Source organism: Dipodomys merriami, unplaced genomic scaffold (assembly GCF_024711535.1).
Source record: "Dipodomys merriami isolate MVZ:Mamm:240054 unplaced genomic scaffold, mDipMer1.0.p SCAF_86, whole genome shotgun sequence".
In the NCBI taxonomy this organism is placed as follows: Eukaryota; Metazoa; Chordata; class Mammalia; order Rodentia; family Heteromyidae; genus Dipodomys; species Dipodomys merriami.
The window spans coordinates 763131-781650 of NW_027206468.1; the positions used below are offsets into that span (position 1 = coordinate 763131).

General features: G+C 37.0%; 1 pseudogene; it reads right to left on the bottom strand.

Annotated features, from left to right (window-relative positions):
* Nucleotides 1-410: 410 nt before the first annotated feature.
* Nucleotides 411-510, bottom strand: LOC138820329 (U6 spliceosomal RNA; annotated as a pseudogene).
* Between the last annotated feature and the right edge of the window lie 18010 nt (nucleotides 511-18520).

The following is an 18520-nucleotide window of genomic DNA, read 5'->3' on the forward strand; positions in this document are numbered from 1 at the left end:
GAAACTAAAGGTATTCCTGGTGCTTTTCTGAAAAAAGTATATCTATGTTTGTATAATGTCCATAATCTATTTCCTTCTCTCCTAGATATAATATTTTGAATTCTACATGTTTTATAATATATAGGTTAATTACTAAATGTGTCCATTTAAATTGCATTCCATATAGAAAAAAATTAAGATTCCTTTTTTTCCTAGGTCCTTATAGTATTTTATTTCTTTGGGATAAGATGACAATGTTATCTAATTTCAAGTTTGTAAAGGTTATGCTATGTAAAGGCCTTTCTAAGGTGAAGATGTAAACACTGATGTCAAACTAACCTTTAATTCTATGAATTATATATGTTGTTACCCTTGAATTTTTGTAATCAACTTTTTAATAACTGTTTTTTATTTCTTGCATCTGAAAAATGAAAAATAAGGAATGCTTCACAAATTTTTATATGATCCTTGTGCAAGAGCCATGTGAATGTCTGTATTGTTGTCATTTGGGTAGACCTGCTGCTAAAGCATGTAGTATCCTCTAAGTTTAAGTAGTTAATGATGCAGTCTTTATACAGGCATATATCCTTGGTTGCCTATTTGTAACAATGAACCCTTATTGTTCCTAAAAATGTTATTGATCATATTTCTCTAAATTTCTGTGTATAGTGAAAAAAAACTTATATTGTTTGGTGGATTGCTCACATTTGCAATTTTTCTGTCAATGACTATTTTGTCTTTTTCATTTTAAATTTGATCATATTTTGAAGCCTTTATAGCTAAGTCCAAAGGTGATGGCTTTTCAAGTACTTACTTATCAACTGAGTTAGCTTTGTGGATCTAATGGACTCAAAGTAAGCCTTCTTAAAAGTTACTTCTATACATCTGCAGCTTAAAATTTCCCAAATGAGGTCTCAAAGGTACAAATGTCTACCTGACCCTTTACCCTTCTTCCATGTAGGAAGAGACCAACCAGAATATCTTACCATGGCTGCATAGATTGTCTTACTGGAACAAAACTCATCTTAGTTACAAGGGATCATAGAAAGACAAACAGTTGAGAACGAATTGTTCAGAATAGAAGGTATTTTATAAAAATAGGTGTGAGGATGAGTATATACCTCTTCATGGGGAAGCCTACAGTGGACACTTAGACCTTGTCCATGAGTTGGTAGCTAAAGGCAGATATTCGAAGTATTTTATGAAAATATTATATTTATTATATTTATTATATAAATATTATGTAAATAAAATATTATATTTATTACATATATTATATATAAAATATATTATATATATAATATTATAATATATTATAATATATAATATATTATAAAATATTATATTTATTATATAAATATTATATAAATAAAATATTATATTTATTAAACCAAACACTTCAAAAGTAGCGAAAGCCAAGAAGGTAAAAATATTGTTCATATGCATGATTACCTAATGTCCTAGGCTGTCTACAATCCAACCAGGCAGGAACATACACAACTGACTTTCTATCAACAAATATTTCCATAGCTCCTGGACAAGTCCATATGTTTCTCCTCGATATTAGGCCTTAAATTGGTAATGTTTTAATCACAGTGTTTCTTATTGCCTCTAAGCTGTAAATCTCAAAATGGTAAAGCTTTAGATCTAACTCTACCAAAAACTGAGGGAGAGATAATGGAACAATACTTTAAAACGGAGTTGCCTTTGATACCCTAACCACAACAGAACAATGAAAAATAATTTCTTATATTATATATACTTATATATTTTTATTTATGTGTGCTGATCTTAAATTTCACACAGTGAAACTTACTAGAAATAGATGATAATTTGACAACTAAATTGATATTCATCCCATAAATAGATTGGAATATAAATAATTAAGTTTAGAACATTAGAATATAAAAAGTATCAATGCAATGTCTTTGGTATAAACTTCTGATACCTTCTAAGTGTTCTTGGTCTTCTGAATTCACATGGTAAAAACACAGTATTGTTTTCCTCTAATCTATAAAGGATTTTACTCTGCTGCTCTGTTTATTGTTTTAACTCGCTGGTCCCAAAATGTTTTTCTCCATATTTCTGAAGCATTCTTACTGATTATACCAAAATTTTGCTGATATGATGTCTAAAAGCTATTATTCTTCTGCAGGACCCACGGGTCCTAGGATACCAGATCCAAGGTATCTGCATCATCAGATAACAAGAGCAAAACTTCTCACCTAGGCCCATGCAACATGCCAACAGAAAGTAATTGAAGACCCGTCTCAATTTCTCATTTCCTATAATATTTCAGTTCCTTAATTCCTTGGAGGATTTAGCAGTAAGCTATTGTGAAATGTAAGTCAACTTAAAATGAAAGATGAGATCATAAAATATGAGAGAATGTACTGTAATTCAAACTTTCAAATTACAGATGACAAGCCCATTTGAGTGAACAAAATCGCAAATGTCACAAGATTATTTTTAATACCCCTCTCCTAATGATTAATGAAAGATTTCAGCCCAGCAAAAGTAGGCCAAAAAATAGTTCCTGGAATGGTAGATCCATAATTGGTCTAACAAAGCTAGGAAATCTTGACTTAGTGGTCAAATATAATTTAGAAAAACTTTAATTGAGAAGATCCTTAGTGCTTCAAAAACCTGTTACTTCAGTAAAACTTGGTTCTGTCGTATAAAAATATTGTTATTCTCAAACCAATGATAACCTACATTTAATCTTCTGAAGTATATTCCTTTTCAAATAAACTTTTAAAAATCGCATTCGCCAAAATAACACTGACAAGTAGATGATAGTGACATTACAAGTTTTTCAATGTAGGGGGCAAGTTACAGTAGAATTGATTTATTTACCCAGCACTAATCCCAAACAAGTTCAACAATTCATTAAGGTGTAGAAATGTTACCTCCCCACACCATTGGCGTTGTTCAGTAGGTGCTTTCCCGAAATGTGTTAGACAGAACAGCATCCCATATTTCAAACCCAAATATTAGCTAATAAAGTAAACTTCATCACATAAGAAGGTACATTTTAAAATGTCACTAATAGTTGCCTTATCATGTGTTGTTTTATGTTTTCCTTGTCTAACATAGTAAGAAATACGACTTTAAGTCTTGAATATGGGTACTCATCAGAGATGTGACAAACATAAAATCTGCCTTCTATTTCTATCATATTCCTCTATAGTAGTAAATCTTAGTTTTCTTCTTTTTTCAAAACTTATACGTAGTAGAAAATATTATCCCATGTAAAATAAAATAATCACACCATTTTACAAAGCCATTTATAAAAACTGGTAGGAATAAATTCTAAGCCATTTTTAAACTATCTTGTTGACTAAAGATTAATCTTCCAAATGGTTGAGAATAAAATCATGTCTAGGTGCTTCACATCTCCAGTCTTGCAAATGAATTATAGAAATATAAGCTTACATCAGTTCATGTATATGCGGGATTGAAACTGCATGGAATATATACAAACCTTTCAAAATATTAACAGAAAGTTTAACAGAATGACTATCAGGAAATTGAAACCTGAGAGGAATAATAGTAAAGACATAGAATGAATGAAAAATGGAACAACGGGCAAGTATATCTAGAATACTCAATATACACATGTAATAAATGAAGTGGTAAATCTGAAATAAATCTTGGAGAAGGGATTGGTTGAGAATGATATAAGGAGTGACTCTGATCCTGGAGCACTTGACAATTAGTTGGACATATTTAATTGTAACATATTTGCACAACCTTTTGAAATTCAGTTAAAAAACAAAACAAAAAAAATCACAACCAAACATCAATCTCTAGAGAGTATGAATATGACCTATCAAAATTTTAAGCAGTTAATGAAGGGCAGACTTGGGAAAAGCAAACAAAGCTGTTCAAAGAGGGCAGTTTGGGGTAGGGGAGAATTTAGAACAGATTAAGTAGGTTGTCAAAGGTTATAAATGACCTACACCTACTGCAAATATTTTCATCTGCGAGTGCTCTTTGTTTAAACTGGACACTCCAGTCATGAGGCACACTTAATAGCTTGTGAAGATAGAATGGAAGAAACAAGATCAAGAACGCATTACTCCACTGGAGAGAAAACATTTCTCTATGTTTTCTCTCATCTGTCTTCATTACTCTTTTTTCATACTTTTAATAAACTCAATTGATTTTGAATTATATATTTCCTTCTTTGTTCTGGCAAAGTAATTGTTCAAAATATTTCACTAAATTTTATTTCACATTATTTTCTATCATACTGTTTACTTGTCCAAGTGAGTCCATTAAACTTCCCTTTTGCATTTGGTTGCCAAGAAAACTCAACATCTATGTTAATGAGGATAAACTGTAATGCAAAACTTTGTGTCCAAAAAACCAGTCCAAGAACCTGTAATCACAAATGTTTAGCTATAATTTTTTTTCTTTTTTCTTTTACCTTGAAAATCTTCTCGTGTCTAAGGTGCCCTCAAAAATAAATACTCTACCTTGAGAGCATTGGCACCCACTTAGGTGTGTCTAGACAGGGAACAGACCTAAGAAAGGAGACCTCCAGTTTCAAAGGTGAATCATCTGGGGTTGAGGAACACCAGAGAACTCTTCATTTGTTTGTTTAGCTTTACTTGATAATGTAACCCAGTTCTTGCACGGCAGTAGATTAGAATAAGTTTAGGGCATTAAATATTAAAAATAAAACAAAAATAAATACTCCACCACTTTTTGCTTCAATCACTTCTAACCTCAAAGATATATATATTTTCTAACAAGATGCTTAGAAGAAACTGAAGAATACTCCACTTCTATCTTCTCCCTTAAGACTCTCTTTAGATACCATATCGAGAACAGTGAAGTTATTCTTTGCAGAATTATTTCAATAGATTATTTTTCTCATGGTCTTGCATTTGCTCAACAAGATGTATGAAGAAGAATAGAGTTAAATCACACATTCCTTGGATTACAGTGTTTGTTACAAAGTCAATACTTTTATGTCCTACTTTTCAGTTCCCCTCTTAGCTCTTGAGTGATTTCCAATTAATCATAGCTTCTTGGCTTCAGGTCTGGTAAAGCTGAAGGACTATAAGGCCTCCCGCACTGCTATATCTTCATGGTTTCTCTTTCAAAACTCTTTTATTTGGATGTGGAATTTATTTTCATGTCTTCAATTTGTTCTGCAATACACTGAACCAAATAAACTCTAAAATCACTTTAGGTAGCAACAACATTAAGACAATCTATATCAAAAAGTTTTGGCCTCCCACCACTGCAGAAGCCAATATGCTTAGCTAGGTCTTCTAAGAACACGTTTGCTTACCTTTTCAATTTTCCCAATTCTTTTCTGATCTCAAAAGTTTTTGGCTTATGTAATTAGATAAGTCTTCACTATCTCATGTTAATAAGGATATTATATTTTGAGCTACTTAGAAATGAAAAATAATTGGTTTGAAGTATCCAATCAGATTTTTTTCTGTGTTCCACTGCTTCACGAGGAAAGACATTGTGGAAAGTATTACAAACAGAAAAGTGTAAACCCAATACCTTCTATCATTGTGGAGGACATTCTCTCCCTAAATAATTTGAACCAAATTATCTTTTTCAGGAAATTACTGTTTGGTAATTGAAGTCAATTCACAAATTTTAATTTCTTATTTTTTTAAAAAACTTTGAGTTTAAATACCACTACAACCTTGTTTTTACACAGTAAGAGTATTTTTCCTGGTTAAGGACAATGCTCAAGGGAACCTACATGATTTACAGCAAGGTTTGTGAGGTTTGTGAAGAGCCATCTTCACTCACATTGCTCCTTCTCAGCTAAGTCTCTATGGATTTCTTTACATGAAACACTATTTTTCCAGGTAATTTTAAATTTTCTTAATAGGCTTAGTTGTGAAAAAGTTTGAACAATTAAAATTTACCTGTCATAAATTTTTAAACTTTTTTGAAATTCCTTTATCAGAATCGCGAATTCACCAATCCTAATTCCAAATTTACCATAAAAACAGTTAATTTGTTTTTTCCTGATATGCTGTCCATGAATCTATTATTTTCCAGTGGCTTTGTTATGCATGTATATGATCATATGAGCGGATGCTGAGCAAAATGAACTCCAAGCTATGGAAACAGAGTTATTCATTAGCAGTTGTTGTTTCTAATGTACAATGTGATTTCTATTTTCTTTGGGATTTTCCTCTATGGTTTATCCCTTGCTGTATTTGATTTTGGTACCCTGTCAATTGTGCATACATTTACCTTAATTAGGGAAGGGAACAGGAACAACAAAATGGCGAGACAGAGGACAAAGGGCAAACCAATGCAATAGCAATACTCACAAGACAATAAGTTGGAAATGTACATTACAACTTGTGAGGCATATTGGGGTGAAGTAAAACTGAGAGAAAAATGAGAGAGGGGGTAACAAGTTTGAAAAGTTGTGCATTCACTAGCTTACAATTGCTGTAACCCCACTGAACATCACTTTGACATTAAAATTAAATTTAAAAAATAAGCTGCATGAAATAAAATTTCACTGTATTGGTATAGTAAATATTATTATTTATGTAGTAACTTTTTAAAAATCAGTACTATTTGACATCTAATTTGAATTAATTACCCATTTTTAATCACAGGGCCATCCACTTGAATGTTGTCCAACTAGACAATATTTTCACAATATACTTGCCAATATTTTGAAAAAAAATAAATTTAGTACTTTCTCATACTAAAACAGAAAACACGTTAATTTTACAGAAACCCAGAAGTTTTAAAAGTAAATAAGTTGTTAAGAGGACAGAATATATGTGGTCTTCAACATTCCTCTGACTAATAACTACTCATTTTGAAATAATGAACATTCCATACCTGAGAGATTCAAAATAGTATTTTTTGCATGTTATGAAATTCTGCTATAGGTACATTTTCCAATGGGGTGTTACAGATAGAGAAATCAACAGAAAAATTGCCACATTCTGGTATAGTATAAAACTTTGAAACATCAGTTATAATTAATTCTTCAAGAGTAAGCAATTGTTTATAAGAATTAAGCTATTACTTCTATGACCATCAATCCCAAGGTTTATGCAATAAAGTCATCCTAGACCAACGGTTTCCAAGTTGTAGGGTGCACCTCCAAATCCCCTTAATTCACGTCATGAATAGCTTATCTCCATTGTGAAAAAATACTACACCTCTGCTAATGTGATGCCCTACGTGTTCTGGAAAAAGCACCACAAAAAACTGGGTTGCATCATTTTTCCTCCACTGGTATTCTTGCAAATATTATTTATATTTATACTTTTATAACTATCATAGATAAACAGGATTCTAATATCAGAAGATTACATTTCAAAGCCCACCTAGGCAGGAAGGTTCCCTAGATTCTTATCTCCAATAAACTTCTCAGCAAAAGCCAGACACAAGTGGTAGTGATGTTGAAGTGGTAGCGCACAAGCCTTGAGCATAAACAGCCTCGGAGACCGTGTCCAGGCCCAGATTTCAACCCCTAGGACAAACCAATAAAACAAAAACAAAAACAAACCCCAAACCTAGCTTTTTTCTCATTGTATACAGAGACATGTAATTAAGGAAATTGCTTCCTGTATTACATACAGGTAGAAGAAAGAAGTCACATAATTATTCTCTTCATACAATGTTATACCAAAGCCTCAAAAAATTGCTCTTTTTCTAAATTTATAAATTAATATCATCCATTGTTGGCAACTCTGTCTACATTATTCACATCATTTTATAAATAAACTGTTTGAAATATCTATTAACAGAGTTCTAAATATAGCTCCCTTGAAAGTATATTCTAGGCAAATAGAATGCAGGAAACATTTGTAAATTTGTCAATTAAACCCTCTACTTAAAAAGAATTTTGTAGTATCCTATAGAATATGAAATTACAAACAAAACCAAAATATATATTTTAAATCTAAACTTTAATTTAGCAAGATCTATAAAGTCCTACATTAGACGAAGTTTGCTTTATCGCTAGGCTTAAGCTTTTGTAATCCTTCATCCTTTCCTTGGAATCTAACAGAATGAAGATTACTTACTTTTTCAAATTTTGGATGGGAATCATGAGCCATTTTGCATCTAGGAGTGTTCTGTAATGAAGAGAGCATGTAAAAGCACAACTGAGGATTATATATGAGTTGCATTTCAATAGGAAACGACTTCTCAACACATAATAACAAAATTAGCCCAAACTACCAATTGCGTATTTCTTTCTTGTTTCCTTTCTTTTATTGAGACAAAATTATACTGCCTGGTCCAGGGAAGGTATCACTATGTAATTCCAGTTTCTAATGTCCTGTCAGTCTGAGTGCTAGAATTCTAGGCTTGTATCACATTGACCCGCCATAGTTTCTTGGTTTATTTAATCTAGATACAGACTAGCAATTCTGAACTTCTCCAGTGATATCATCCACTAGACTGCTCAGACTGTTCATGTACTATTTTAAAAGGTGTTCTAACATTTCACAGAGGATATGATCATTTTCAGATACACCTGTGGGGTCTCTGACTCATTCCTCCATGGATCCGATCCCTTTCATAATGATTAAACGACTCTCTTACTGTCTCCGGTCCCTATCTATGTAATATTCTTAAACTTTTTTGAAGAAAATTCACTTGAGGACTTTCTAACATTAAAAATTATCACTTGATTCTAGTCTTACTGAGGACATATTATCTATTGTTTCCTAACTTTTCTACATATTCTGAGAATTGCTTCATTTTTATATTTGTGTGTGCACATATAAGTGCCTCTGTGTTTATGTGTATGTTTGTACGTATGTATGAAAAGCCTCAAGCTCTTATTCAGCCATCTTGCTCATGACTGGTATTCCATCACTTGAGCCATTCTTCTAATACAGCTTTTGGCTCATTAATTATAAATAGTATCTCAAAGACTGTTCTGCCCAGGCTGGATGCTAACCTGAGCTGAATAGCAGAGGGACAGAGCCCAGGACCAGAGTTCAAGTGCCAAGACCACCACCAACAAAAAATATATAAGTAAAGGAAAGAAAAAAATGTGATCTTATCCACCAGTTCATGGCTCGTATAATCCCTGCTCTCTCAAGATGGACTTTTTTTCCAGTTAAGTCCATGCTCTTATATCTGACTTGCATTGTAAACAGAATTATTCTTCCATTCTACTTTCTACAAATTTGCGTGATTAACAAGCGTGATTTAGAAAGAGAGTGGCCTCATACTTCGTGTTCAACGTAGGAGTAATGATTTCCCTATATCACTCTCATAAATCTACATACTAGACTTGGCTTTATTGTTTCAATATTGTCTTATTTGTACAGTCTTCTATAGCGTAATGAACCCTTAAACTTAAACACAGAACTTCTCTTTCTCCTATTATTGCTATTGATTCCCCTACTGTTAACTCATGTACATTTGGGAAATAATGTGCAGCACATACACTCATAAAAAAAATGATCTGAGAACCTTCTCCCTATTTAAAATTCGCCTTAATTTACAGAGGACTTACAAAGTTTGAACTCAATATACTCATGGATAACGTATTTATAAGCAATATAAATGTTATTTTCTCTTTACTAAGTTGTCTCTGAAACACGTGTTACCTCAGGTCCAAAGGTGTCCTTGTGTTATTTCGGTGAAGCTAGAAACCATTCATTATACCTCAAGCATCACCATCGATTGTTCCTGGAAGTAACTGTTACTGGATGTGGAAACTGATCCTAGGAGGAGAATGGAATACAGAGGATTGACAAAGTTCAAGTTAACTTGTGATTTCCTTTTTACTGTATGAGAAAAGCACAAAGATGGCGACAAGGCAGTAGGGAAATACCAAAGCTCTCCCCAACCAAAAAGAGAGTTCGAGTTCCAATGCTTAATCTCCCTAAGAGACCGACAACAACAAAAAGACAAACACTCAGAGAAAAACAGGAGGTGGAAAATAATAAAAAGACAGAGAGGAAAAGAAGAATTTCAGAACAGAGAAAAGCGAAGACCCCTCCCCCAACATTCACTGGCCACAAGGCAGCTTGCCAAGCCATGGCCAGCCGGCCCGGAGGGGGCTGCTGGAGTCACAGAGACACAGGGGGCTGCCTGCAGATCACCCGTGCAGAAGCTTCCTGAGGTACCAGTTCACAGACCCTCTGATAACCACAAATAGAGAAACCTACCAGCTGGGAGTCTCCACGATGATCCCACCCCCACCCCTCACTCTCCATCCAAGCAAAGAAGCTCCATCCCACCAAAGCTGCCTGGCACCAGCAGCGCAACAAAGGGAGCTGTCTGCAGATAGCACATAAGCCACCTGAGGTACTGGTGTCAGACCCGCTGATTGCGATGACCCAGTGGAGGCCACTGGGGTCCCAGAGACACAGAGGGTTGCCTGCAGATCACTCATGCAGAAGATGCCTGAGGTACCGATGTCAGACCCGCCGATTGGGAAAACCTGGCAGGGGCTGCCAGGGTCCCAGAGACACAGGGAGCTGCATGCACATAACTGGAGCAGAAGCCGCCTGAGTGTGGACACTGTGGATCCGACAGCTTCGAAAGAAGCAGAGACAAAAGAGAATCACACAGAGCCACCACCGCCCAGCCTAGCCCTCAACTACCCCAACTGAACTCAGATTGCAACAACGACTGACAACCTACACCACACTGAAACAACTAGCTCCAGGGTGAATACCCCAAAGGGGACAGTGTATCCCTCAAGGAGACCAGAGCTGAAGGGAATCCCCAGGCCCTGACCCAGACTCCCTACCCCAACACCCTGACCACAGGACCCAATAAAATTGGGAACTGTTCGAGAGCTCCACTGGCCCTTGGAGCACATTCTGCTGGCCAGGCTAGAGCAAGAGCACCCCAGGAAGGGAGCTTAAACACCCAAGCCAGGAACAGCGACCCTGGGTCAAGACAATCAACTGTAGAAGAAATGTAAACTGTGTACCCCAGGCTGCATAAACTAGGTGGTATACACAGCAGCACAGGCCTAACCAGCATGCACCAGGTGGGGGGCCAGAACCAGGCCTGGCAATCCGGTACCTGAACAACACAACCAATACCTCCCAACTGAGCATATGCCTCAGCAGAGGGATGAAAAACAGGGAACTGCACCCCTTGGGAAGCACACCTGTGACAACAAAAGACCTGGAGACTCAGCACAAGAGAAGCCAAAACCCCACCAAAACCCAACTCATATACTCTAGGCTGGGATTGGTCAACACAGGCCACCAGCACCTGATAGTAGGCAGGAGCTCAGGCTGGTAAGGTGGCTCAGCATTAGAGTGATAGTCTTGGGTGCATGAGACCCTGGATCTGATTCCTCAGCATCACATGAGCAGAAAAGGTCAGAAGTGGTGCTGTGGTACAAATGGTAGGGTGCCAGCCTTGAGATGAAGTGCTGAAGGACAGCAACCAAACCTATAGTTCAAGCCCACAACCAGGCCCCCAAAAAACCAACCAACCAAACAAACAAAAACATCAGGAGCCCATAGCCGAATCCAGCATCTGGGAGAGTGCATCCAGAGCATCCGATCTTGCCAAGAGCACACGTAGGAACAAACAGGAGCAGTCTAGGGTGCTCATCCCTTCCAAAGGTGGGAATTGCCAGCGATCTAAAGGTACGACCCCAACAGAACCCAGACCAGGTACAGACTCTATCTACCAATGCAGAATCAGCAACCAAGCAAAGACAGACACACCAAAACAAAATTGCAGATTAGTCTCCAATAATCCTTGAACCCAATGAGAAAATCACCGAGAAAAATTACAAGGTTTATCACTACCCAGGATAGCAAGCTATCCTCAATAGCCAGCAGCCACATAGGGGAGAGCCCCAGTGGGAGCAAAACAGGAATGTAAGAAAAAAACTACATCCAAGGGATGCTGGAGGCTATGACTCAAGAAATAAAGCGAGAAATAGACCAGTAATTGAAAGAGCACAAGGATGAGCTATCAAAAGAGATACAAGATATCAAACAGGAGTTGCATGCAAAAATAGACGCTGCACAAACCTCAGTAAGAAGTGAGATAAATGCCAAATTAGAGGTAGTACATACCTCATTAAGAGGTGAGATCAATAGTTTGAGAACCAACATCGAATCCATAAAGGAATCCATTTCCTCCATACAAACCACAATAGAAGCCACGATCAGCAGAGTGAATGAAATGGAATGTAGAGTGTCAGATACAGAAGACAGAATACACCAACTGGAACAAAAAGTGACAGATATGGAAAAATCACTCAAATTAAACAAAAGGGAAATTCTAGAGAAAGAAAATAATGCCAAGAAATTTAACCTTCATATAATTGGAGTGGACGAAGGTGAGGAATTTCAGAGCAAGGGAATGCAACACCTATTCAACAAGATAATTGGTGAAAAATGTCCTCACCTCAAAAAAGAACATCTTACCTACATAACAGAAGCATATAGAACACCCAACAAGCAAGATCCCAGGAGAAACATTTCTAGACACATTATAGTAAAAATGATAGATCTGAATAATAAGGAAACAATCTTTCATGCAGCAAAAATGAAGAAGGAGCTATACAACAATGGGGAAAAAATTAGAATCATTGCAGATCTCTCCACACAAACACTGAATGCAAGAAAGGCCTGGGAAAGTACCATACGAGCCCTGAATGCCAATAACTGCCAACCCATACTGATATACCTGGCAAAGCTAGCATTCACATTCGCTGGAGAACTGAAAATTTTTAATAGCAAAGAAAAACTAAATGAATACATAAACATTAAGCCAGGATTACAAAGAATACTAAGAGTGGAGACACAACCTGAAGAAAGAAACCAGGAACTGGGACCTGCACCCAGACAGGCATTAATCAGTCTAACTGAGCAAGCACAGGAGGAAAGGAAAGAAGAAAAACTCAGGAAAACAGGGAATGACAGGGACAACAATGCATCTCTTTATACTTTCTCTTAATATTAATGGGCTTAATTCACCACTCAAAAGAAAAAGAACTGCAGACTGGATCAGAAAACATGACCCATCGATCTGTTGCCTTCAGGAGACCCACTTCTCAGCCAAACATACAAACAAATTCAGAGTAAATGGTTGGAAAAGGATCTACCTATCAAATGCCCCCAGGAAGAAAGCAGGTGTAGCTATCCTGATATATGACAAAATAGACTTTTCCTTAAAATCAGTTCAGAAAGATAAGGACGGACACTCCATATTAATACCAGGAACAATCCAAGAGGAGGTATTACCATCATCAACTTATATGCCCCAAATATTGGTGCACACAGATATGTTAAACAAATACTCTCAAACTTACAGAATAAAATAGATCCCAATACGATAATACTAGGAGACTTTAACACACCAATCTCACCAAAGGACAGGTCTACCAACCAGAGGATTTGCAAAGAAGCTACCGAATTAATTGAGGCCGTACTTCAAGCAGAATTAACTGACATCTACCGAGTATTTCACCCTAAAACAACACAGTACACATTCTTCTCAGCAGCTCATGGAACTTTCTCCAAAATAGACCATATCATAGTTCATGCAAGGAACTTAAGCAAATACAACGGGATCAACATAATCCCCTGTATCCTATCAGACCACATTGAAATCAAGCTAGTTCTCAATAACAAAGCATACTGCAGAAATTTCTCTAATACATGGAAATTGAACAGTACACTCCTTAGCAATGCCTGGGTAACGGAAGAGATCAGAGAAGAAATAAAACATTTCCTACAACTCAATGAAAACACTTCACAAAGAAACTTGTGGGACAGAGCAAAAGCAGCCCTGAGAGGCAAATTTATTGCCCTCAGTGCCCACATCAAGAGAATGGAGACAGACCAAGTAAATAATCTCATGTTGCAATTAAAACAGCTAGAAATACAAGAAAAAATAGAACCTAAAGTTAATAGATGAAGCCAGATAACCAAATTAAGAGCAGAGGTTAACCAATTACAAAATCAGAAAATTATAGCCAAAATTAACCAAACAAAAAGCTGGTTCTTTGAAAAATAAACAAAATTGATGGACCGTTGGCAAGATTAATTAAAACAAGAAGAGAGCAAACCCATATTAACAGGATTAAGGATTCCACGGGAAAAATCACAATACGTAACCAAGATATCCAAACAATCCTAACAGACTACTTTCAAAAGTTATAATCCCTAAAGGAAGAAAACCTGGCATAAATGGAAGCATTTTTAGAGAAATACAAGTTGCCCAAACTGAGCAAAGAAGAAATAAACCAGTTAAATAAGCCAATATCCTACAACAAATACAGGAAGCTATCAAAAGTCTTCCAACAAAAGAAGCCCAGGGCCAGATGGATTCACAGCAGAATTCTATAAGACCTTTAAAGAAGAACTAATACCCATACTCCTCAAGCTCTTCAGAGAAACAGAGAAGGAGGGAGCTGTCCCAAACTCATCCCCAAACCAGGCAAAGACCCAAACAAAAAGGAGAATTACAGGCCAATTTCCTTGATGAACACAGATGCAAAGACCCTTAAGATTCTAGATAACAGAATCCAGAAACACATAAAAAAAACATACACTATGACCAGGTAGGCTTCATCCCAGACATGCATGGATGGTTTAACATATGTAAGTCAATAAATGTAATCCAACACATCAACAGAGCCAAGGTCAAGAATCAAATGATTATCGCCACAGATGCAGAAAATGCCTTTCGTAAAATTCAACATTCATTCATGCTAAAAGCTCGGGAGAAAATAGGAATAGGAGAAACTTTTCTTAAAACAATAAAAGCCATTTATGACGGACCAATACCCAATATTATACTTAATGTGGAAAAGCTACAACCAATTCTCCTAAAATCAGGAACAAGTCAAGGATGCCCACTGTCTACACTCCTATTCAATATAGTCCTGGAACCCTTAGCCAGGGCAATAAGGCAAGAAAAATACATTAAAGGGTTCAGCATAGGGAAAGAAGTTAAACTATCCCTTTTTGCAGACGACATGATACTATACCTTCAGGATCCCAAAAACTCCATCCCCAAAATCTTAGAAAACATAAATTACTTCTGCAAAGTAGCAGGATAAAAATCAAACCCACAAAAATCAGTTGCCTTCCTGTACACTGACAATGTACAAGAAGAGAGGGAAATAAAGGGAGCAATCCCATTCACAATAACTGCCCCAAAAATAAAATATTTAGGAATTAATCTAACCAAAGATGTAAAAGAACTATTTAATGAAAACTATAAAAAGTTAAAGAACAAAATTGCAGAAGACACTAGGAAATAGAAAGACCTCCCATGCTCTTGGAAAGGCAGACAATATAGTGAAAATGGCAATACTGCTCAAATTAATATACAAATTCAATGCAATTCCTATTAAAATCCCAATGATGTACATCTCTGAAATACAGTAAACAGTCCAAAAATTCATATGGAACCACAAAATACCTAGAATAGCCAAAACAATTCTAGGGAATAAAGACAACAAGGGAGGGATGTCCATGCTTTACTTCAAACTCTACTATAGAGCCATAATAATAAAGACAGCATAGTACTGGCACAAAAACAGACCCGAAGATCAATAGAATAAGAAGATCCAGAAATAAATCCACATGCCTATAGTCAGTTGACATTTGACAAAGGAACCAAAGACATACAATGGAAGAAACACAGCCTTTTGAACCATTGGAGCTGGGAAAACTGGGTGGCCACATGCAGAAAACTGAAAGTGGACCCCAGCCTATCAACATGCACCAACATCAACTCAAAATAGATTAAAGACCTTAACATTAATCCTGAATCTCTAAAACCACTGCAGGACACTGCAGAGACACTTTAACTAATAGGCACAGGAAGGACTTTCCTGAACAGAGTCCCAGGGACACAACAAATTGGAGAGAGACTCGACAAATGGGACTACCTTAAAATAAAAAGCTTCTGCTAAATCTATCGCAACCAAGCTAGAAAGACAACCAACTAATTGGGAAAAATATTTACCAGCAATATATCAGTCAAGGGGCTAACATCCATTATATACAGGGAAACTAATCCCTCCCAAGCCTAACAAACCAATTACTAAATGGGCAAGGGAACTACAGAGAGACTTCTCAGATGAAGAAATAAAAATGGCAAAGAAGCACATGAGGAAATGTTCATCATCCCTGGTGCTGAAGGAAATGCAAATAAAGACAATGCTGAGATACCACCTTACCCCAGTCAGAATGTCTCACATCCACAAATCAGCCAACAACAAATGCTGGAGGGGATGTGGAGGAAGAGGAACCCTATACACTGCTGGTGGGAATGTACACTTAGACAACCACTTTGGAAAGCAGTCTGGAAGGTCATTAGAAAACTAAAATTGAACCTCCCTTACGACGCAGTCATACCACTTCTAGGCATCTACCCTGAACAACAGGAACCAATATACAAGGACACGTGCACCTCCATGTTCATTGCAGCACTGATCTCAATAGCTAGGATATGGAAACCACCCAGATGACCCATCACAGATGAATGGATCCAAAAATTGTGGTATCTATAAACAAAGCAATATTATGCAGCCATTAGAAAATGAAAAATAATGACATTTGCAGGGAAATGGATGGAGCTAGAAGGAATCATGTTGAGCGAGGTAAGCCAAGAGCATAGAGACAAACGGTATATGGTCTCCCTGATAAGTTGATGCTAAATTCAAAATGTTAGTTGGTACAACAAAATTAACAGGACTTAAGAAACAAAGAACTCCCACTCATCTGGTCGAACCACTACTAAAAATCCCGATGCTGCTGATCATATGTATGGTGTATATTGTACAGTGTTATATATTATAGACTGTGATAGACAATTCGCTCAAGGAAAGTTAAAATGAAATTGTGATTTTAAATGAGCATCAATAGTCCACTATATGGTGAAATTATGTAATCACTTAACCACAATTTAAAAAAAAAAGAACTTCAGGGAACCTAGGGAGTGAAGGGATGGTAGGGGGAAAACAATGTAAAGGGTAACAATACTCAATATGAAGTGTACTCATTACCTTGCTCATCTAACTGTAACCTCTGTATAGTATCTTTACAATAAAAAATAAAAAAAGAAATGAATCCAAAGGCTTGAAGGAAACTCTTTCCCTGACTTTTTCTAGTGTGTTTGACTCATAAATAACTTTTCTGTAAACTTCTAGTTGAGAGTATTACAGAAAGAAATAATTTACCGGGAAGTTCCTGGAAGATGGTGGAGGAGAAGCTGAAGGCTAAACAAGCTCTCACATAGAAAGCAGATTTAGAGTTCCAGTGAACAGTCCTAAGCCAGAGAATCACACCAAGTTTGCCATCACAGGACAAAGAGTTAGGCCAGAGAGGGAAAATCCAGGCAAAAAGACAGATCAGAGCACTTGCCAGGAGATGCCACTGCTGCAGAAGCTGTGGCAGCGGCAACCGTACCCACCATACCTGAAACAGAGAGAGGCTGGGACGAAGGAGCCAGACGCGGTGGGCAAGCAGATTCTACTCAACACCAGCAAGAACTGACAAAGAGCAGACATCGTCATCCTGTAGTTCGCAGACCAGAGATGACCCAGGGACCAAGACACTGCATGAGTAGAGGCCTAATGTCCTCACTCCTTCTCAGCAAGAAGAGGAGGGAAGGCCACCCTCCCCAGTACTGGAGATATCCATCTTGGATACTGACAAAGCTCGGTGGAGCTGCTAGCTTCAACTCAGGCATTGGAAGAAAACTAGAGACTTTTAGCAGGTCATAAGAACCTAAAGTGACCTGCCAGACTCAACTCCAACCAGAGAAAAGTCACCCAGCGCAGGTGCCAGCCCAAGGAATGGCTTTCTTCACTGGATAATCGGAGCCAGAGGCTGCCCCTCCCTTTAGCAGCCTTGACAATCAATTGAAATTTAGTAAACATAAACCCTGAGAGTGGCTACCGGCTGGTAGTTTCTCACAAACTAACCCCTGGAAAAAGCTACTGTTTGCTGAAAGGCCTCAACCCTACCCAGAACCTAGCCTCATCACAGCATCTCCAAACTTGAGGAAAAAGCCATCTCCCTCTTTTGTGACAGTCAAGCAGATCTCCCTCCCATTGAACAAGAATGGGAAGAAGATCACAAAATCCTGGGTTAAGCAGAGCATTTTTCTGCCTGTTCAAAAAACTGACTTAAGAAACCAACCAAGCCACAGGAAATTCAAACACCACAAGCAGACCAAAGAATGCAAAAAGAGGTTAGCTACGGACACAAGGGAGATACAGGATTTTCCCCACCCCTCCCAAAAAAAATAAAAAAAAATTCAATTTTTTTGCACCTTTTATAAAAAATTTTTTTCCTCCTTCATAGCAGAGCTCACACCAATTCTTCTCCAACTCTTCAATGAAATTGAAAGAGAAAGTTCACCACCAAACACATTTTATGAAGCCATCATAACATTCATCCCAAAACCAGACAGGGACTCAACAAAGAAAGAGTACTAAAGACCCATTTCTTTGATGAACATTGATGCAAAACTTCTCAACAAAATTTTGGCCAATCAATTTCAACAATTCATCCAAAAAATCATACACCACGATCAAACAAGATTCATTTCAGGG